Source organism: Hyperoodon ampullatus (genome assembly GCF_949752795.1).
Source record: "Hyperoodon ampullatus genome assembly, chromosome: 17".
Taxonomy (NCBI): Eukaryota; Metazoa; Chordata; class Mammalia; order Artiodactyla; family Ziphiidae; genus Hyperoodon; species Hyperoodon ampullatus.
The window spans coordinates 7,866,304-7,889,372 of record NC_136930.1 but is presented as its reverse complement, the minus strand read 5'-3'; the positions used below and the strand labels follow the sequence as shown (position 1 = coordinate 7,889,372).

General features: G+C 43.1%; 1 protein-coding gene across 1 annotated transcript in view; it reads right to left on the bottom strand.

Moving 5' to 3' along the window:
• Window positions 1-23,069, bottom strand: part of CLVS1 (clavesin 1) — a gene marked incomplete at both ends in the record, with an annotated part of 146,613 nt that overhangs the window by 32,608 nt on the left and 90,936 nt on the right. The window lies entirely within an intron of this gene.

The following is a 23,069-nucleotide window of genomic DNA, read 5'->3' as shown; positions in this document are numbered from 1 at the left end:
CAAAGGCTCTTCGGAGATGGGGCTCTCTGAAATCCTCCCAAGTCTGACAGCATCCAACATCTGTGGCTCCTTTTCACAGATTTCAGAACTGGCTCCTTACTTCAACCTGGGATCCACACAGTAGGTCCCGGAGACAGACATTTGCTCACTGATGGGCTAGTTGATTCCCCTAATTGAGGTCCTCCTTTTCTGCAGATGAACACATTTTGTAAATATCAGGAAATAAGAGCCTTTAAAAAATTGCTTTCAATTTTAGAATCCAGCTCAGGGCATAAGCTTACACTTCAGAAGCGGAGAAGCTGCTCTGCCTGCTAATTAGATCCACAGAACAAGGGACCTTGACCATAAGACCTGAGCTAGTCCCACAGCACCAGGTCCTGAGTTCCTGATATAGGGCTTCCAAAGATTGCATTCGTGTGGTTAGTGGCATTATAAAAGAAGGAACAGCTAATGCAATTCGAATTGCCAAGTGTGCTGGCCATCAATTTCATTGCCACAAACATCTTTGTAGAATGTTAGCAAGATGGGATGAAAGCAGAAGGAGCCTCTCATCTGAGCGAACAGTTCAGGCCACTAGCTGCTCCTTGCGGTGTATGAAATGCCCTGCCTGGGTCTTTTTTAGTCACAAAGAATGAGGGTTATTAACTTTTTTCGGAACCCTTTGAGTCTATAGGCTCTATGGGCACCTTCTACATTGAGACCTAGTTTCCAAGGCAAGTACATGGACCTGTGCTTAAAGGTCGACCTTTAAAAAATTGAACAATAATTGTGCCTCTATCTAGACATTTTACAGAGTACAATGGAATTAAATATCTTGAAGGTTAAACTAGACAATTTCAGTAAAAGGTCTTTGTTTTGAGGGGTATGTATTTTTTCTTTTGTTTATTCTATTTTTAAAAAAACTTAGCGAAACCACCAAGTAAGGGTGGAGAGACTGTTTATACCAATTTGCACATTTGTCATAATTTCTCACTATTCCAAATGTAAATTTAGAAAAGTAGAAGTTCTTAATAAGGTTTTCTTTTCTCTTTCAGGTACAGTCTGGGATCTAAAAATTCTTTGGTTTCTTAAAAAGAAAGACCTTTCCCAGAAGGTTTTCCTTTGCAGTGAGCACTAAGCAATAACCTCAGTCGTTTAGGGCCTTTTGAACTTGTTATCCAGAACTAAAAATAACTATAATTCATTGTCTTACATGCTAAACATGGGTTCTGGGGCTGTAGAAGGAGAAAAAGAGCGAAGAGTTTATCTGTAAACCAGGGCTTTACTATCCTTTTCAATAGGACCAATAAGAGGGTTTTTATTTCTATTGAGAGTCTGTGATATAATATATTTCTCGGTTGGTCAAGTGGAAGAAAACCCTGTAAATACTACTGCAAAGGCACTAGGTAAAATCTCAAAGAAAACATTAACCTTTACAAAATACCTAGAGACTCCTAATTTTTGTCTGTGGAATCTCAGTCCTCAAAGACAGTGGCTCTGTCTTCGATTTGTGTCAGAAGAGATTGAAAGAAAACAGGGCTGAGACCCATCAGCTGTCTGTGGGTTGGCCCTGGCTGTGAGTCTGCCATCTTGAAGGCATGGGATCTTATTGATCTCATTCAGGTCAGCAAACAAATATGTGCAGATAAACACATGTAACAAGGCTGTCCTGTGTAATAAGGGCAATGTGCAAATGGTATGGTTATCCTTGAATGAGCCTGACTGCATTATTAATTGTGTGTGTGTGTGTGTGTGTGTGTGTGTGTGTGTATTGTGCAAAGGGAAGGATGAGGGAAGGGAAAATTAGAAAACAGAGTGCTCTTTTAAGCAATGCCCATCATTCTTGGTCGTTTTGCCTGATTTCATTAGCAAACTACAGATAAATGGGAAGTTGTCTGTCACACAAATGTCTCCCAGGACCCCAAAGGAGTCCACCACCCTCACGAAGGTGCATTTCTTAGGGGCTGGAGCAGACCTATCTCAAGACGGTAAACCTTGATTCCATGACAGTGTGACGTTTTGTTTTTCAGAGTTCTTGGTGACTAAAGAGTATGCTCCAAAAACATACCCCAGGTTCAAGAACATGGCATTCGGGCTTCCCTGGTGGCGCAGTGGTTGAGAGTCCGCCTGCAGATGCGGGGGACGCGGGTTCATGCCCCGGTCCGGGAGGATCCCACATGCCGCGGAGCGGCTGGGCCCGTGAGCCATGGCCGCTGAGCCTCTGCGTCCGGAGCCTGCGCTCCGCAGGGGGAGAGGCCACAGCAGTGAGAGGCCCGCGTAACGCAAAAAAAAAATAATAATAAGAACATGGCATTCATTTCTGTGTATTTCATGCATTTATCAATAAAAATATAATATAATTTTGAATTATAAACATATTCAAATCATAAAATTATCTTTTCCCTAGTTTATTTTAAATTAATTTATTTCCTTATTACAAAAAATATACCCATTCTAGAAGAGTACAAAATTGATTTTAAAAATTATTTGAAAAATTAGAAAGTACAAAAAGATAAGAAAGAAGAAAAGAAAAAACACCTACCATCCTACTGCGAAAGACTATGTTACTTACTATGTTCTATCATTCAGGACAGGCTACGTTATGTTATAGTAACACACAACCTCTGCTTTTTATCATTTAAAACTGTAAAGATTTACTTCTCGTTCACACAAAATGTCCTTGCAGGGTTGGCAGGAGCCGGGCTTGACTTGCTCTCAGCCAGGGATGTAGCCTCCCCGTCTGGAACAGGGCTGCCACAGCTGAGGGAAACAGCATGGGGGATCACACCTTAGCTCTTAAGGTTGGCTGCCAGAAGTGACATGCTTCATCTGTCACATTTTACAGGCCAAACCCGTGACTGACTTCTAGGGTGTCAGGAAGTATAATTCTACCATGTGGCTGGTAAAGAAAAGACGAGAAGTGTTGGTGAACAGCACTAGTGATTCCCCAAGCTCTCCTTCCCTTCATTTCCTTTATTCCCTCCTTTTCCTCCTTCTTTCCTTTCTAAATGGGATCATGTTTTTTACATTGGACTTGATGTTTTTACATTGGACAACTAATGGCCTGCTTGATACTCGTGGAATAATATCAAATAATCAGTATCAAATAATACAAGGTCGAGTTTACAGAGGGAGACGGGAAGACAGAAAATTGCCTTTATGTAATGACTGGTTTACTGTCTTTAATTCCTCACTGAACCATCAGCTCAGACCTTGCACCTCTTCAATTCAGCACATACTTAGGAGTGTCGACTCCAAGACAAACACTGGATTATATTCTTTAAAGCACTTGGCAGAAATGGCCATCACCACGGCCTTCTGGTACTTTGGCTCCTTCTCCCTCCTTCTCTACCCGAGCTCTACTCATGCCCTAGGCTGCTGAGGTCAGGTTTGTGTTCCTTGGTGTCCTTTTTTTAAATTTACAGTCATCCTTCTCTAATATTTTTCTTTGGAATAGTGGTGACACAAGAGGTAGCTTGGAGTGCTAACATTGCTATAATCGATCCTTCCTCTAACCCCCAAGTCACACAAATACATGCTCACACTAGATAATCTAGCAAGCATATCTTCCAAAATAACTAATATTCTAACTCCACCTTCAAAGAGTGCTACCTCTAAATCCCTCCTAAATGGAATACTGGCTCAGTGATTGACCAGAAAAGCTGAAGCTAGGATCCCCTCTTTGCTCTCTGAATATTCAGAGAAGGCTATTCTCATCCATCTGCCTTATTTTCCTACACGAGATAAAAATCGGAGCATTCGAGGGTTATTAAAGTAAGGATCTGATACCAGAGAGTGTAGGAAGTAGGGAGGAGATATGGGGATATATGTACATGTATAGCTGATTCACTTTGTTATACAGCAGAAACTAACACATCATTGTAAAGCAATTATACTCCAATAAAGATGTTTAAAAAAAATGAATGAAGGAGGAGCCAGTGACCAAGAGAGTGGTGGGGTAATAAGAAATAGGTCTGGGGCTTCCCTGGTGGCGCAGTGGTTGAGAGTTCGCCTGCTGATGCAGGGGACGTAGGTTCGTGCCCCGGTCCGGGAGGATCCCACATGCCGCGGAGCGGCTGGTCCCGTGGGTCATGGCCATTGAGCCTGCGCGTCCGGAGCCTGTGCTCCGCAACGGGAGAGGCCACAACAGTGAGAGGCCCACGTACCGCAAAAAAAAAAAAAAAAAGAAAACAAAAAGAAATAGGTCTGAACATGCGGGGAAAAAAATTTTTTTTAAGAAATTAGGGAGAGGGCTTCCCTGGTGGCGCAGTGGTTGAGAGTCCGCCTGCCGATGCAGGGGACGCGGGTTCGTGCCCCGGTCTGGGAGGATCCCACGTGCGGCGGAGCGGCTGGGCCCGTGAGCCACGGCCGCTGAGCCTGCGCGTCCGGAGCCTGTGCTCCACAACGGGAGAGGCCACAACAGTGAGAGGCCCGCGTACTGCAAAAAAAAAAAAAAAAAAAAAAAAAAAAAAGAAATTAGGGAGAGCCGGAGGAAGATGGCGGAAGAGTAAGACGCGGAGATCATCTTCCTCCCCACAGATACATCAGAAATTCATCTACACGTGGAACAACTCCTACAGAACACCTACTGAACGCTGACAGAAGACCTCAGACCCCCCAAAAGGCAAGAAACTCCCCACATACCTGGGTAGGTCAAAAGAAAAAAAGAATAAACAGAGACAATAGGATATGGACGGGACCTGCACCAGTGGGAGGGAGCCGTGAAGGAGGGAAGGTTTCTACACACTACAAGCCCCTTCGCGGGCGGAGACTGCAGGTGGCAGAGGGGGAAAGCTTCGGAGTAGCGGAGGAGAGCACAGCAACAGGGGTGCGGAGGCCAAAGCGGAGAGATTCCAGCACAGAGGATTGGTGCCCTCAGGCACACACCAGCCCGAGAGACTTGTCTGCTCGGCCGCCAGGGCGGGCGGGGCTGGGAGCTGAGGCTCGGGTATCGGCTTTCAGTCGGAGCGCAGGGAGAGGTCTGGGGCTGGCGGCAGGAAGAGACCCTGAAGGGGTTAGTGCTAGCCCGGAGGGAGTCCGGGGAAAGGGTCTGGAGCTACCGGAGAGGCAAGAGACTTTTTTCCCTTTTGTTGCCTGGTGCGCGAGGAGAGGGCATTCCCCTCCCTCCCCTCTGCCTGAGTGAGCCAGAGCCCCCGAATCAGCGGCTCCTTTAAACCCGTCCTGTCTGAGCGAAGAACGGACGCCCTCCGGCGACCTACGCGCAGAGGCGGGGCCAGACCCGGGTGTTGTGAGAGCAGAGACAGGGACATCTCTCTGTGCAGCCTCGGAGGCAGTGGATTAAAGCTCCACGGTCCATTTGATGTGCCCTGCGTCTGTGGAGTGTATGAATGGACAGCGAATCATCCCAAATTGAGGAAGTGGACTTTGAGGACAAGATTTAAGACTTTCCCCCCTTTTTACAACGAATTATCCCAAATTAAGGAGGTGGACTTAGCAAGATTTCAGACTTCTCGCCCTTTTCCTCTTTTTACAACGAATTATCCCAAATCGAGGAGGTGGACTTGGAGAGCAAGATTTTTGATTTTTCCCCCTGCTCTCTTTTTGTGAATGTGTATGTGTAATCTTCTGTGTAAGATTCTCTCTGTATAGCTTTGCTTCCACCATATGTCCCAGGGTTCTATCGGTCCGTGTTTTTTTTTTTTCAATAATTACTTTTTAATTTTAATAACGCTACTATATTTCATACTTTATTCTATTTTACTTTACCTGCTCTTTCTTTTTTTCCTAGCTTCCCTTCCTCCCTCCCTCCGCTCCTCCTTTCCTTCTTTCTTTTTCTTTCTTCCCTCCCTCCCTCCCACCCTTCTTCTTTCCACTTTCTTTTTCTTTCCTTCCTCCCTCCCTCCCTCCTGTCTTTCTTTCTTTCCTTCCTCCCTCCCTCCCTCCCTTCTTCCATTCACTCTTCCATTTGCTTTCATTCCTCCCTCCCTCCCTCCTTTCTTTCCTTCTTTCTTTCCATCCTCCCTCCCTCGCTCCCTCCTTTCTTTCTTCCTTCCTTCCTTCCTTCCTTTCTTCCTTTCTTTCTCTCTCTCTTTCTTTCTTCTACTAATTCTTTCTTTCTACTTTCTCTCACTGTTATTCTGAGCCGGGTGGATGAAAGGCTCTTGGTGCTGCAGCCAGGAGTCAGTGCTGTGCCTCTGAAGTGGGAGAGCCAACCTCAGGACACGGGTCCACAAGAGACCTCCCAGCTCCACATAATATCAAGCAGCGAAAATCTCCCAGGGATCTCCATCTCAACACCAGCACCCAGCTTCAGTCAACGACCAGCAAGCTACAGTGCTGGTCACCCTATGCCAAGCAACTAGCAAGGCAGGAACACAACCCCACCCATTAGCAGAGAGGCTACCTAAAAACATAATAAGGCCACAGGCACCCCAAAACACACCACCAGACGTGGACCTGTCCATCAGAAAGACAAGATCGAGCCTCAACCACCAGAACACAGGCATTAGTCCCCCCCACCAGGAAGCCTACACAACCTACTGAAACAACCTTAGCCACGGGGGACAGATATCAAAAACAACGGGAACTACGAATCTGCAGCCTGCAAAAAGGAGACCCCAAACACAGTAACATAAGCAAAATGAGAAAGCAGAAAAACACACAGCAGGTGAAGGAGCAAGATAAAAACCTACCAGACCTAACAAATGAAGAGGTAATAGGCAGTCTACCTGAAAAAGAATTCAGAATAATGATAGTAAAGATGATCCAAAATCTTGGAAATAGGATAGACAAAATGCAAGAAACAGTTAACAAGGACCTAGAAGAACTAAAGATGAATCAAGCATCGATTAAAAACACAATAAATGAAATGAAAAATACTCTAGATGGGATCAATAGCAGAATAACTGAGGCAGAAGAACGGATAAGTGAGGTGGAAGATAAAATAGTGGAAATAACTACTGCAGAGCAGAAGAAAGAAAAAAGAATGAGAAGAACAGAGGACAGTCTCAGAGACCTCTGGGACAACATTAAACGCACCAACATTCGAATTATAGGGGTTCCAGAAGAAGAAGAGAAAAAAAAAAAAGGGACTGAGAAAATATTTGAAGAGATTATAGTTGAAAACTTCCCTAATATGGGAAAGGAAATAGTTAATCAAGTCCAGGAGGCACAGAGAGTCCCATACAGAATAAATCCAAGGAGAAATACGCCAAGACACATATTAATCAAACTGTCAAAAATTAAACACAAAGAGGGCCTCCCTGGTGGCGCAGTGGTTGAGAGTCCGCCTGCTGATGCAGGGGATACGGGTTCGTGCCCCGGTCTGGGAGGATCCCATATGCCGCGGAGCGGCTGGGCCCGTGAGCCATGGCCGCTGAGCCTGCGCATCCAGAGCCTGTGCTCCGCAACGGGAGAGGCGACAACAGTGAGAGGCCCGCGTACCGCAAAAAAAAAAAAAAAAAAAAAAAAATTAAACACAAAGAAATCATATTAAAAGCAGCAAGGGAAAAACAACAAATAACACACAAGGGAATCCCCATCAGGTTAACAGCTGATCTCTCAGCAGAAACGCTACAAGCCAGAAGGGAGTGGCAGGACATAATGAAAGTGATGAAGGAGAGAAACCTGCAACCAAGATTACTCTACCCAGCAAGGATCTCATTCAGATTTGATGGAGAAATTAAAACGTTTACAGACAAGCAAAAGCTGAGAGAGTTCAGCACCACCAAACCAGCTTTACAACAAATGCTAAAGGAACTTCTCTAGGCAAGAAACACAACAGAAGGAATATACCTACAATAACGAACCCAAAGCAATTAAGGAAATGGGAATAGAAACATACATATCAATAATTACCTTAAATGTAAATGGACTAAATGCTCCCACCAAAAGACACAGAGTGGCTGAATGGATACAAAAACAAGACCCATATATATGCTGTCTACAAGAGACCCACTTCAGACCTAGAGACACATACAGATTGAAAGTAAGGGGATGGAAAAAGATATTCCATGCAAATGGAAATCAAAAGAAAGCTGGAGTAGCAATTCTCATATCAGATAAAATAGACTTTAAAATAAAGACTATTAGAAGAGAAAAAGAAGGACACTACATAACGATAAAGGGATCGATCCAAGAAGAAGATATAACAATTGTAAATATTTATGCACCCAACATAGGAGCACCTCAATACATAAGGCAAATACTAACAGCCATAAAAGGGGAAATCGACAGTAACACACTCATAGTAGGGGACTTTAACACCCCACTTTCACCAATGGACAGATCATCCAAAATGAAAATAAATAAGGAAACACAAGCTTTAAATGATACATTAAACAAGATGGACTTAGTTGATATTTATAGGACATTCCATCCAAAAACAACAGAATACACATTTTTCTCAAGTGCTCATGGAACATTCTCCAGGATAGATCATATCTTGGGTCACAAATCAAGCCTTGGTAAATTTAAGAAAATTGAAATTGTATCAAGTATCTTTTCCGACCACAATGCTATGAGACTAGACATCAATTACAGGAAAAGATCTGTAAAAAATACAAACACATGGAGGCTAAACAATACACTACTCAATAACGAAGTGATCACTGAAGAAATCAAAGAGGAAATTAAAAAATACCTAGAAACAAATGACAATGGAGACACGACGACCCAAAACCTATGGGACGCAGCAAAAGCAGTTCTAAGGGGGAAGTTTATAGCAATACAATCCCACCTTAAGAAACAGGAAACATTTCGAGTAAACAACCTGACCCTGCACCTAAAGCAATTAGAGAAAGAAGAACAAAAAACCCCCAAAGTTAGCAGAAGGAAAGAAATCATAAAGATCAGGTCAGAAATAAATGAAAAAGAAATGAAGGAAACAATAGCAAAGATCAACCAAACTAAAAGCTGGTTCTTTGAGAAGATAAACAAAATTGACAAACCATTAGCCAGACTCATCAAGAAAAGAAGGGAGAAGACTCAAGTCAATAGAATTAGAAATGAAAAAGGAGAAGTAACAACTGACACTGCAGAAATACAAAAGATCATGAGAGATTACTATAAGCAACTCTATGCCAATAAAATGGACAACCTGGAAGAAATGGACAAATTCTTAGAAATGCACAACCTACCAAGACTGACTCAGGAAGAAATAGAAAATATGAATAGACCAATCACAAGCACTGAAATTGAAACTGTGATTAAAAATCTTCCATCAAACAAAAGCCCAGGACCAGATGGCTTCACAGGCGAATTCTATCAAACATTTAGAGAAGAGCTAACACCCATCCTTCTCAAACTCTTCCAAACAATATCAGAGGAAGGAACACTCCCAAACTCATTCTATGAGGCCACCATCACCTTGATACCAAAACCAGGCAAGGATGTCACAAAGAAAGAAAACTGCAGGCCAATATCACTGATGAACATAGATGCAAAAATCCTCAACAAAATACTAGCAAACAGAATCCAACAGCACATTAAAAGGATCATACACCATGATCAAGTGGGGTTTATTCCAGGAATGCAAGGATTCTTCAATGTACGCAAATCAATCATGTGATACACCATATTAACAAGTTGAAGGAGAAAAACCATATGATCATCTCAATAGATGCAGAGAAAGCTTTCGACAAAATTCAACACCCATTTATGATAAAAACCCTGCAGAAAGTAGGCATAGAGGGAACTTTCCTCAACATAATAAAGGCCATATATGACAAACCCACAGCCAACATCATCCTCAATGGTGAAAAACTGAAACCATTTCCACTAAGATCAGGAACAAGACAAGGCTGCCCACTCTCACCACTCTTATTCAACCTAGTTTTGGAAGTTTTAGCCACAGCAATCAGAGAAGAAAAGGAAATAAAAGGAATCCAAATTGGAAAAGAAGAAGTAAAGCTGTCACTGTTTGCAGATGACATGATACTATACATAGAGAATCCTAAAGATGCTACCGAAAAACTACTAGAGCTAATCAATGAATTTGGTAAAGTAGCAGGATACAAAATTAATGCACAGAAATCTCTGGCATTCCTGTACACTAATGATGAAAAATCTGAAAATGAAATCAAGAAAACACTCCCATTTACCATTGCAACAAAAAGAATAAAATATCTAGGAATAAACCTACCTAAGGAGACAAAAGACCTGTATGCAGAAAATTATAAGACACTGATGAAAGAAATTAAAGAGGATACAAATAGATGGAGAGATATACCGTGCTCCTGGATTGGAAGAATCAATATTGTGAAAATGACTCTACTACCCAAAGCAATCTACAGATTCAATGCAATCCCTATCAGGATAGGCATTTTTCACAGAACTAGAACAAAAAATTTCAAAATTTGTTTGGAAAAACAAAAGACCCCGAATAGCCAAAGCAATCTTGAGAACGAAAAATGGAGCTGGAGGAATCAGGCTGCGTGACTTCAGACTATACTACAAAGCTACAGTAATTAAGACAGTGTGGTACTGGCATAAAAACAGAAAGATCAGTGGATCAGGATAGAAAGCCCAGAGATAAACCCACGCACATATGGCCAACTTATCTTTGATAAAGGAGGCAGGAATGTACAGTGGAGAAAGGACAGCCTCTTCAATAAGTGGTGCTGGGAAAACTGGACAGGGACATGTAAAAGTATGAGATTAGATCATTCCCTAACACCATACACAAAAATAAGCTCAAAATGGATTAAAGACCTAAATGTAAGGCCAGAAACTATCAAACTCTTAGAGGAAAACATAGGTAGAACACTCTGTGACATAAATCACAGCAAGATCCTTTTGGACCCACCTCCTAGAGAAATGGAAATAAAAACAAAGATAAACAAATGGGACCTAATGAAACTTCAAAGCTTTTGCACAGCAAAGGAAACCATAAACAAGACCAAAAGAGAACCCTCAGAATGGGAGAAAATATTTGCAAATGAAGCAACTGACAAAGGATTAATCTCCAAAATTTATAAACAGCTCATGCAGCTCAATAGCAAAAAAACAAACAACCCAATCCAAAAATGGGCAGAAGACTTAAATAGGCATTTCTCCAAAGAAGATATACAGACTGCCAACAAACACATGAAAGAATGCTCAACATCATTAATCATTAGAGAAATGCAAATCAAAACTACAATGAGATATCATCTCACACCAGTCAGAATGGCCATCATCAAGAAATCTAGAAACAATAAATGCTGGAGAGGGTGTGGAGAAAAGGGAACACTCTTGCACTGCTGGTGGGAATGTGAATTGGGACAGCCACTATGGAGAACAGTATGGAGGTTCCTTAAAAAACTACAAATAGAACTACCATATGACCCAGCAATCCCACTACTAGGCATATACCCTGAGAAAACCATAATTCAAAAAGAGACATGTACCAAAATGTTCATTGCAGCTCTATTCACAATAGCCCGGAGCTGGAAACAACCTAAGTGTCCATCATCGGATGAATGGATAAAGAAGATGTGGCACATATATACAATGGAATATTACTCAGCCATAAAAAGGAACGAAACTGAGCTATTTGTAATGAGGTGGATAGACCTAGGGTCTGTCATACAGAGTGAAGTAAGTCAGAAAGAGAAAGACAAATACCGTATGCTAACACATATATATGGAATTAAAAAAAAAATGTCATGAAGAACCTAGGGGTAAAACGGGAATAAAGACACAGACCTAATTGAGAACGGACTTGAGGATATGGGGAGGGTGAAGGGTAAGCTGTGACAAAGCGAAAGAGAGGCATGGACATATATACACTACCAAACGTAAGGTAGATAGATAGTGGGAAGCAGCCGCAGAGCACAGGGAGATCAGCTCGGTGCTTTGTGACTGCCTGGAGGGGTGGGATAGGGAGGGTGGGAGGGAGGGAGACACAATAGGGAAGGGATGTGGGAACAGATGTGTATGTATGACTGATTCACTTTGTTATAAAGCAGAAACTAATAAAAAAAAAAGAAATTAGGAAAGCCAGTTGAGTGGGATAAATCAACTAGGAAAGAGAAGGAGATAGAGGAGGTTCTACTGTACATTCTATTGTTCAGAAATGTAACTGTGGAATGAGTATTGGAGATGGGACTTTATTGTGGAAAATAAGAGGGTGAACCAGAGTCACAGCATCATGGACGTGGCATGACTCTTTCAGAGCCGTGCAAGGTACCTGGGCTTAGGACTGAGGCTAATTTTAAAGAATCAAGGTCAGCTCCCTAGAAGGAATTCCCAGGGAGAGGATAACTATTAACGCCGTGCGAGACTGATAAATGGGTAACAGGAGAGAGCCTTTTGGTGATGATGTTCTCTAACTTGACTCTACGGATGGCAGTATTCTGGTTGTGCTATTGCTCTGTAGTTTTGCAAGATGCTACCAGTGGAGGAAGCTGAATAGGGTTGTACGGAATCGCTCTGTATTTTCTCCTACAACTGCGTGTGAGTCTACAATTATCTCAAAATAAAATCAAAGAATATGATTACTGTGAATATTTCAAAACTCCCCAATAGGAGTAGCCATTTTTTTTAAGTATAGCAGAAGCTTTCCTAAGGCTAATCTTTTTTGCCTTATGTGAAGTGTTAAACAAAGAATGCCAAGGTAAATGGTAAGGCACGAGATACACTGCAGGACAGTCTAAGGGGCTCTTCTCTCTTTTCTTTGGGAGTCTTGAGCAGCATTAAGTGATTCGTGCAGTCCATTAGAAAAATCCTTCATTTTTCAATGGGCACTACATTTGCACTTCATTTTCACACTGGCGCTATTCAAGCATCACTCAGCTGCCTTTTCTTGTGTTTGATCAAGATTTAGGAGCAACATGGTAGGGCCAAAACTATTTCCTCTCTCTTTCCTTGACAATCAGTTACAGATGTTACTGGTGGCAGCTGGCTGAGTTTCCTGCTGGATCATAAAGCACTTACTAGCGATATTCGCTAAGTTTGTAATGCCTGCAGGCAAACATACTTCCAACAGGGTTCAAGACACACCTGACCTCAAAATCACATTGCCTGGCAAGGCTTGGGGAGCTCTGCTCAACCTGGCTGTCTCTAACTCTCATCCTTCCTCTCTTCTTCTGCTGCTCCTATGTGGAGACCAGAGCAGGACCACTCAAATTCTCAGATACTATGCCCTCTCCCCATCTATTAAGATTCCTCTGAAAACCAAAGGCAAAGAAGGAAAGAGAGAGAGGATGAGTACAGGAGCTGTCTTTTAGACCATCTGCCTTCTTCCCTGTGGTGATTCTGAGTGTCTTTCAGGACCTTGGCTGAAGGCCTCCATTCATTCACTGAACTGCATGTATGTAGGTCTGAAGGCAACACGAGGACACAAGCATGAAGTTAGGGTTTGGCTCATGTCCTACTAATGACACCCATTTCCCACATCAAAGCAGACAGATAAAAACATTTTCAGCAGCATAAATGGGCTTCCCTGATGCAAGAGAGCCTTCTAAAAATGCTCTATTTCATGGTGATGGGTTTCTATTACACCATGTGGTACTCATTAGTGTGAAAGTCACATATCCACCTATTTGCAAGGAAATGGAGAGCTCATGCAATAACAGTTACACACCAAATGCTTTACATAGCAAGTCAGGAGCAAGCATGAGAGAGAAAAGAGCGTGCTTATTCGGACACCGCTGGGAGATAGCTCCAGCTGATTACGGGCTATGGATTTTCTTCGAATATACACTCCTAGAAGGCATCATTGATTTCTGAGAAGCTGTACCAACCCAGTGTTCTCTTGAGGGTAGGAAGGGCTTGGGCTTTTTATGCAGGTTCAGATCAGGGCATGCTAAAGGCTGAAATTTTTATCTGCAGATCCTAGAACTGTTATAATCCTTTGGCAATTCTCTTAAACAGAGTAAGCAAAACTGGCCTTCTGTCAGACTGGTTCAGATCAGCAGATCAAACTCAGAATCTTCCCTGGCTACAACCTAAACAATGTTCCTTGATGATATTTTTCATATTCCATTCTGGTCAACATCTTCAAGTTTCCCTCAGGGGCCTTATGTGGTAAATAGATGATTGTTGCTCATTATTTAAAAGCCAATTAGTGGAGAAATCCAGATTGCTTGAATCATTGATTTGCATGGGCAATCAATGCCAGAAGATACGATGTGCTTCACCCTTTAGGCCTTACAGTTACAAAACCATGGTGTGTCTTAGAGAAAGAAGCATGGTCAAAGGAACACAGAGGTCACTCGAAGCCAACCTTCTGGCAAATGTTAAAGTTTTAACCATGAAAATATCTTTGGTCTGTAACTAAGCTCATAATAAGTAAGTGTAGTAAGATGTTAAAGTCTTAATAGATATAATTTAAGAGAAAACATTAAAGTCAGTAAAGGTAATTTAATAGTTAAGAATTGGGCACTTAGTATCTACCAGGAATTTTTACATACATTATCTCATATCACACCCATGACAATCTTATGTAGGTATAATACATGTGTTATAGTGTCTATAATATCCCAATTTTACAGATGAGGAAACATAATCTTACTTAGAGTAGTTAAAAACTTGCTCAAGTTCACACATCAAGTAAGAGACTGAATGAAGTTGAATCCAGACCTGTCAGTTCTTATAGTTGAAGCTCTTATCTCCTACTGTAGGTTCATACAAACTCTATATATGTCAGCAAAATTTGGATTGTCGACCATCTTCCTGAGGGTTTTAAGGGTGCATATGCTCACTAATTGAGATAAAACAATAAACATTTCAAAGCGTAAATCTCAAATCCAAGTTAAAATTTCTTAATCTTGCTTTAGCTGCGAGCACTTTAGATGACATTTACAAGAGGACTGTCCTCATGGTTTGAAAGTGCTGTCATTTAAAGAGTTTCAGTTGTTATTAGAACAGAATGAACAAGTTTCCCTAATGAGCACTCTGGAAGTTTTAAAGATCAACTTGAATCTCTCCATACTGACCCTGCCTTATTAGGGAACATTGTACTTTTATAGCATAGATATAATCATCTTAACATGGCCTCAAGACACAGACCTACTTGAGAATGGACTTGAGGATATGGGGAGGGGGAAGGGTAAGCTGGGACGAAGTGAGAGAGAGGCATGGACATATACACACTACCAAATGTAAAATAGATAGCTAGTGGGAAGCAGCCGCATGGCACAGGGAGATCAGCTCGGTGCTTTGTGACCACCTAGAGGGGTGGGATAGGGAGGGTGGGAGGGAGGGAGATGCAAGAGGGAAGAGATATGGGGACATATGTATATGTGTAACTGATTCACTTTGTTATAAAGCAGAAACTAACACACCATTCTGAAGCAATTATACTCCAATAAAGATGTTAAAAAAAAAAAACATGGCCTCATTCTGTAGGAGATTTGAGTCAGCTGAAAATTTTCTTGTATTTGAGCACAATTTATTTTCTAATCACTAGATATACATCACTTCTCCATATCAAAAGCTAGCAGTAACCCATCTCCAAAATAAACAGCAGGGAGGATTCTATTAAGACAAAGCCATGAAATTTATTTGTGGTACTCCTCCTTCCTCCTAGCAATGGAGATGGTGGAGCTCACCTGTACCCTGGTCTTCTCCCCTGTCTGGGAACCTGGCTAAACTACACTTCCCAGCCCCCGTGTTACAAGATGAAGCATACGACCAAGTTCTGGAGAGCGGAATGTAGGCAGAAGTAAGATTCACCACTTCTTTACTCAAACAAAATAGATGTGAATCTCCCATGCTTTTTTCTTCTCTCTTCCGCATGGCTGGAAATGAAGAACTCTGATGCCTTAGAAGATGGGGGAGCCCCAGAATGCAAGGAGCCCCAACCTATGAGCCACTTGCTGGAGGAGAGATCCATGCTTAGTGGAGCTGCCTACCAAGGACAGCAGGTAAGGAGTAAACTTTCATTCTCTTAGTAAAACCAAACGCAGCATAGCTTATCCTGCCCTGATGAGCTCGGCCACTACAACGATGGGTAGGGACATCTGGGCTGCCGAAATGACTTGGGAGTTATCAGCTTGTAGATGATGTTCGCATGCATGTGCTTCGTGAGTGAAGCTAGAGCAGAGATGAAATCTCAGGACGGAGCCCTCAGCTTTGCCATGTTTAAAGGCACAACTATGAGAAGAATCCGGGACAGATACCTGAAGGGTGGCAGGCAGGAAAGAGGACAGTGTCCTGGAGGCTGAGTGAAGGGAGCATTTTCAGGCTATCGCAGTATTTTCACAGCTGATGGAGCATTCGATGGTGTTGAATAAAATAATAGGCTGAATAAAATGCAGGCTGAGAGCTGTCCGTTGAGTGTGGCAATAGGAAGGTCTCTGCCTTCAAGGAACTTACCCTCTATTTGGGAGGGAGGGAGAGATAATAAACAAAAGATAGAGGGGGAAAAATGCTAGAAGGTGCCACGCTGGAAATTAAACAGGGAAGAAGGCTAGCGAATGTTGAGAAAGGGACCCGAATTTTAAAAAGTTGATCAGGGAAGGCCTCACTGAGAAAATCACCTCCTAGTAAAGACTCAAGGTGATGCGGGAAGCCAGCCATGTGGCTGCCTGGGGCTAGTATTTCAGGCAAAGGGAACAGGAGCAAAAAGCCAGCGGTGGGAGCATCCTCACCACCTCCCCAGAAACGGATCATGTAAACTAGCCTTTCCCAAAATAGGTACGGCAAAATATTATTCTGAAGGGTCTCCTCGTACAAAAAGAGGATTCCAAGTGAAACACTGCGTTCTTGGCTTTCTCTTAGGAAGTAAAAGAACATGTTGGTCTATTTAATTAAAACCTTTGAAAAAGTCTGGTAGCAAAAAAACCAATTGAACTTTGTTTAACCTTTTGTTTCCTATGCGTTTTACAACATAAGATCCATTTGGGGAAGGTTATCCGTTAACCAAAACTAATATTCTAGAAAATTCACAAGGGAAAATATTGGACTTCCTCACCTCTCTGTGTAAGTCAGAAAACAATGTACTTCAGGTACTTGGATGGGTCAGACTTGAGTTGGCAGTGTGACAGTTTGAATATTGTCAGATACCATTTAACTGATAACTGCCCTACTGGGTTTTCACAGCACCATTCATTTCTTTTTCTCTCTTTTTCTTTCTTTTTGCGGCACGCGGGCCTCTCACTGTTGTGGCCCCTCCCGATGCGGAGCACAGGCTCCGGACGCGCAGGCTCAGCAGCCATGGCTCACGGGCCCAGCCGCTCCGCGGCATGTGGGATCTTCCCGGACCGGGGCACGAACCCGTGTCCCCTGCGTCGGCAGGCAGACTCTCAACCACTGCGCCACCAGGGAAGCCCTGTCAGATACCATTTTAAAGAAATCTACTGTGAAAGTCATATAGTTATAGGGAGCAAACATGTGATTTCAGGATATTACTTTATCTCTTTTTAAAGTTTGAACTGTGCGTTAGTCACTTGAAAATCTGTATTATTCATATTTGACCCAGCTTACCCGTGATCTTTAGAAAGAGACGCCCTGCAACTTCTTGCAGGAGCAAAGAACAGAACTGACTCTCCTCCTGAGACACCTGTCTATACTTCCATCCCAATTACTTGATCTCAGGTCTGGGGAAAGAACCACGCCATCCATTAGAGTTTAAATGGAACCTACGTTCGTGAGGTTAGGATAGAGCAGAATCTTGCCTTTAAACAGGACCACGTTAAGCACTGATTTGGTGTCACCTTGAGAGCAGGGCACCAACGGTAGCAGAGCCTGTGGAGACAGCTGACAGGTCCTTATGACCTGGGATCCCAGAGAAGAGCCAGGCTGGACCTGAACAAAGCCCAAGTCTCCTTTCACATAGGCAGAGAATACTGCTTTTTACTGCCTAGATATGGTTGCTGCTTTTCTGGATGAAAAAGACAAAAAACACACCATGAACATGGAGGGCAAATAACTGATCTTGGGGAATTTTTTTCCCTTTCTTTGGAAAATTACCTCATACACTACTTCTTTAAGCTCATCTGTCTGCCATGTGGAATGGGGCCTATTTTGTCTTGTGACCACTTACTGCACTATCCAAAGGAGATTCTCCCTAAATCCCAACACAAGTACCCAAATGGTGCCATGAAATTTAATGTTTGATTTAAGCATCTTAGAGGTCTCATGCATTCATATAGTTATGATTTATAAATGCATCTGCAAAAGAGTTTTGGCAGTTATATAGACTTTACAAGAATTTTATACACTTATTTATATGTTGCAGTGGCCCAAGTGCTATTTTAAGGGTACAACTTAAAAATCCCAATCAGGTCTCTAATAAATATTGACCATTATAAATATTTGAGTAATTTTTATCATGGACACAGCAGTTTACAGGGACAGTTCTTTTAAAAATGATAGAAATGATCCCAGAGGAAATAAGATCTCACCAACAGGACGTGTTAGATTCTAAATTCTACTGCTTGTGCTTTTAACTCAGCTATGAGCATCTTCAGGAATTTAAGGGCCAAATGAGAGAAGATTATTCCCGATAAAATTAGATATTTTCTACCTCCATCATTATAAAATACCTTGGGGAAAATGGCTTTCCAGTTTTTTATTAGTCACACAAATCCTTATAAGTACTTTATATTTTATACCAGCAAAACCACTGTATTTATTGAAAATTACATCATTAAGGTATTCCATTTCAGATTAGAGCTTCCAGAATTACCTATTATCTTCAAGAAAATTCTTTTAATGCTATCATACATACGCACATATCTGCAGGATGATCATACATACGCACACATCTGCAGGATTATCATACATACGCACATATCTGCAGAGTAACATCTTCAGGGATCATCTGATGGTCAGGGAGCGTCTCAGTCAGCTCCATGGGGAAGAATGTGTCTTTTTGTATCCACACAATATTCAGATTTGCTCTCCTAGCCACACCCCCTCTGTGGACTTCCGACTTAAGAAATAGGAATCCTCTACTTGAGGGAACAGATTCTAGGGATCTTAGGATGCTATAATGTTTCCTCCCTTGTACTTAATTTTAGTTCACATTTTATCCACTAACTCTAGCTCTGTAATTGACTATTAACTCAGGATAAAAATTCTTATTTTGTTCTCTCTCTCCTTACACACACACACATACACACACACCACAGACCCCAGTGCGTAATTGGTATATGTCTATCTTTCGGCTTTTCTCTTCTGTGTTTATAATTGAGGCCTCCCAAATTTAGGATTAAATGAATTCAAATTTACAACAACAGCAAAAAATTCCAATGTCAGCCTTGTCAGCAAGCTGTGACTTATGTGGGTGTTACCTCAGGGGTGAGAGCAAATCCTCACCCCCTTCTACAAGCTGCAGATCCATCATTAAAGAATCATGCCTCTGCCATAGAGCTGATCTCCTGGTAAAATAAGGACGCCACTGTCAGGGTAACACTCCAGTTATTTTTCTCCCGTTATTGCCCGGGAGCAGATCTGGAGCTGTTTCGGATGCGAGGTTTGTGTGCGTCTGTGCACTGAGGGTGGTGATGGGGACGGAGTGGAGGATGTGAGTGTCGGTGGCAGAGGAGAACTGTAGGGCTGAGAAGGAAGCCTGCAAAGGTAGGTCGAAGAGAGCCAGCTCTGTTCCTCCAGTGGCGTCGCCGAAAGGCACGTATTCATCGACACCTTTGAGAACGCAACACTGTTTCAGGGGCAGCACGGTGGATGGAAACTCGCCTTCAGTGAGCTCTGATTCCAAAGCTACAGGCAGTACAACCTTGGGCAAGTTGCTCCATCTCTCTGGGCCTAGTTTGCTGCTGGTAAAATTCCGCAGGCCATTGTGAGGCTTCACTGGATCAGAGTGTGTCATCCGCCGTGTCTGGCAACCGGCATAGGCCCTGCATGTCCCCTCTCATGGCAGTAGGTGTGGGCATGCCCAGGTGACCAGGCTGCTTCTGCATGCCAAGTCTGTCTTTCCGTTGCATCCTTATTTTCCCCAGCTTTGTCAGTGATATCTCACGGGGATTGTGTGTGTCCTGGGCCTGTTTAACCCAGGGTAGGTCCATCACGCACCCTCCCCTCCCTGAGCTAGAGGGCAAGGTTTCTGCCCCTGCACCCAGGCCACCCTCCCAGGTTCCTTTTCAGCCAACGGGGAACTCAGAGGTGGGTGGGATGGGGGAGAAACCAGGGCATTTCCCCCACGTGGCTCTAGCTTGGGTGGCCTCTCCTCCAGGCTCCTATTCCCTTGGGACAGGCCTGTGTGGGTGCCGCCGCTGGGCCCTAGGAATACTTTGTCTTTCAGCCTCAGGTAAGTCTCTGCTTCCTGTTCCTGCTAATCTACAGCTTGCCCCATCATCCCTGTTTGTCTTCTCAGATTGGTGTACCCAATTCCCTGTGTTAAATTAAGTTACCTCTGTTTTAAATACTTCTTGTGGTTTCTGTTTTCCTGGCTGGACCCTGACTGACACATGGATGCTGTGTTATGACGTTACTGAATTTTTGCCTCTGGGTTGGAGACTCACACTGTGGAATTTCAAAGCAATGGGTGCTTCGATTCCTCAGGTAAATGGACTTGAACCCTCACAGGGCCAACTTAGCTTGAGGAGCCTGGTGAATTCAGCTCTACACATCAGCACAGAAGACACGTGTGTGGTCCGTCCAGGTAGGACCTCTGTTTACCCCTGGTCACAGATTGTGTTGAAACAGGGAGCTGAAACTCCTGTAGGAAGGACCGAAGAGAATTTTGAAGACCAGAGAACCCCTTCCTGAGACGAGCGATTTGTATTCTGTGTTTGGTGAGGGGGCAAGATGTCCCATCAAGTTTAGGTTAAGTGGTCATAAACAACTTCTGTGAGCTTGCTGCTATTTACATCACAACATCAAGTGATGTGTCCCCAAATGGAGAGGACAACTCTTTACCAGCCCTGTTAGATTCTCTCCATTTCTTAATCTTATTTCACTGGTAACAGGGACGCAATTCCTACTGGAGTATTCATAGTCTTCACCCATATACATCCTCTTTACTGCTCTCCCCACCTCCACCCACTTCTAGAAAGGAAGGAAGCTCTTGCTCACTGGGTTGCTTCCAGGCTCTTTTCTGCAGTGCAGACTTGGGATAATGAGTGAAAGAGAGGGAGTCAAGGAAGCCAGAGAAGCTGAGTCTGGAGCTGAGAAAAAGCCAAGGGGCAGATGCCTACAGAGTAGGTGCCCATCGAGTGAGGGGAGAGACTTGGGGACCGGGGTGAGAGGCTGCAGAGAAGCAAGGAGTACAAGAAGATGGGCAGACAAAGAAACACTTTCGTGAAGTGTTGTTGTTGAACGTAAGTTACATCTCCTTTAAAGCTCTTTAAAAGATGCAGATAAGGGCTTCTCTGGTGGCGCAGTGGTTGAGAGTCCGCCTGCCGATGCCGCGGACACGGGTTCGTGACCCGGTCTGGGAGGATCCCACATGCCGCGGAGCGGCTGAGCCCATGAGCCATGGCCGCTGAGCCTGCGCGTCCGGAGCCTGTGCTCTGCAACAGGAGAGGCCGCAACAGTGAGAGGCCCGCGTACCGCAAAAAAAAAAAAAGATGCAGATAAAAACCTGATGTACTGTAAAATGAGTTTTAGTGGTTGGATTATACTTTTCAAAAACATGTTTTAGCTATACCAGACGATATGGGTGCCTAAAGTTTATTCGGTTTACACATTGTCGGCTGTGCACAATGAACCCTTTCAGCGATACTGTCTTGTTCTCTCATTGTTTCAGATGTGTGTGTGCTGTCTTTTTGGCTAGTCAGAGAGCTGCTAACGACTGCCTTTTAATTTATTTATTCACGTGACAAAAATTAATTTGAGAGCCTGCTGTGCGCCAGGCTCTGTGTAAAACTCCACTTTGCCCATGAGGTGCTCACAGTCCAGGGAGAAATACAGAAAACACAGCCCGCGTTGTACCATGGGGTAAATGCAATGATGGACATGAGGATACAGGGGAGCACAGAGGAGGGATGCTGCTTTCAAACACCTGGCCCAGAGCCAGGCACATAGCAGTTGCTCAGACACAAGGCACATCCAGTGAAAGAGGGTGCTGGGCTGAAAACCAAATGCAGGGACATAGCCATACCAGTTGTCAGGGGCCAACTCTCCATTTAACTATTATAAAATGGGAGTCAGTAGAAACAGTGGCTCAACCCACAGCTTTTTACCTGACAGCTAAACCAATTCCATGATTTGTCATGTATTAACAGCATCAGGACACAGTGGCGGTGCGGGACAGGGACACACTGGTCTCTATTCTCAAGGTAACCTCATTCTCTTTAGGAAGATAAGACAAACTCAGAACACAATTAGCAAACATACAGGGAAGCAGTAAAATCATGAGCTAGAAGTGGCTACGTATTGTGGGAATTGACTGTCGGGCAAGCCTTTCCTACATCAAAGAATTCATGCAACAGAAATTAATGCCCATAAGAATGTTTTGAGTATATTAAGGTGGTACTACGGACCCCCAGGAGGAGGGAGTGTGTGTCGGGATGATGAGTGTAGGAAATGATGGGTTGGTGTTCATGGGCTATACCCTGGTTGGTTTTCCCCTGAAATAGAATAGAATCGAGGCCAAGTGTGAGATGGAAGCAAGCCAAAATTCTTCACTTATATCCTGTGGTCTCCTGTTTGGAGCCAGGTTCTAACTCTAAATAAACTTGTGAAAATGTATTCACAGCTCTGTGGGGCCAGAGGTACCAAATGATGGTGTTCTACCAGCTTAAAACTCTAACTTCATGCAAAATGGAGTCGTAGCAGACCTTTCAGCAGTCAAGCACAGAAAAGAGAGCTAGTCTGTGTACTCTGAGTTTATCTCAAAAAAGAACCATATCTAACACGCAGACCTGTCTACTCTCTTCCCTCTTTTATACCCCAGACAGTATTCAATAAATATTTATAGAACAAATGAATAAGAGAAACCACCACACCAAAAAAGTCCACTGTCTATTCTAATCACAAAAACATTCAATTCAGCCTTTAAGGTGATTTTTCCAATTGAAATGAAGCTGCATGGGGCTTGGGGGCAGGGGTACTGAGTAGCGAGTGCCATCGGGTACAGAGTTTCTATGTAGGGTGATGAAAATGTCCTGAAATTAAACAGTGGTGATGGTTGGACAGCTCGGTGAATAAACTACAACTCACTGAATCGGGCACTTAAAAGGGGTTAATTTTGTGGTATGTGAATTATATTTCAATACAGCTGGTTTTTTTAATCATAGTTG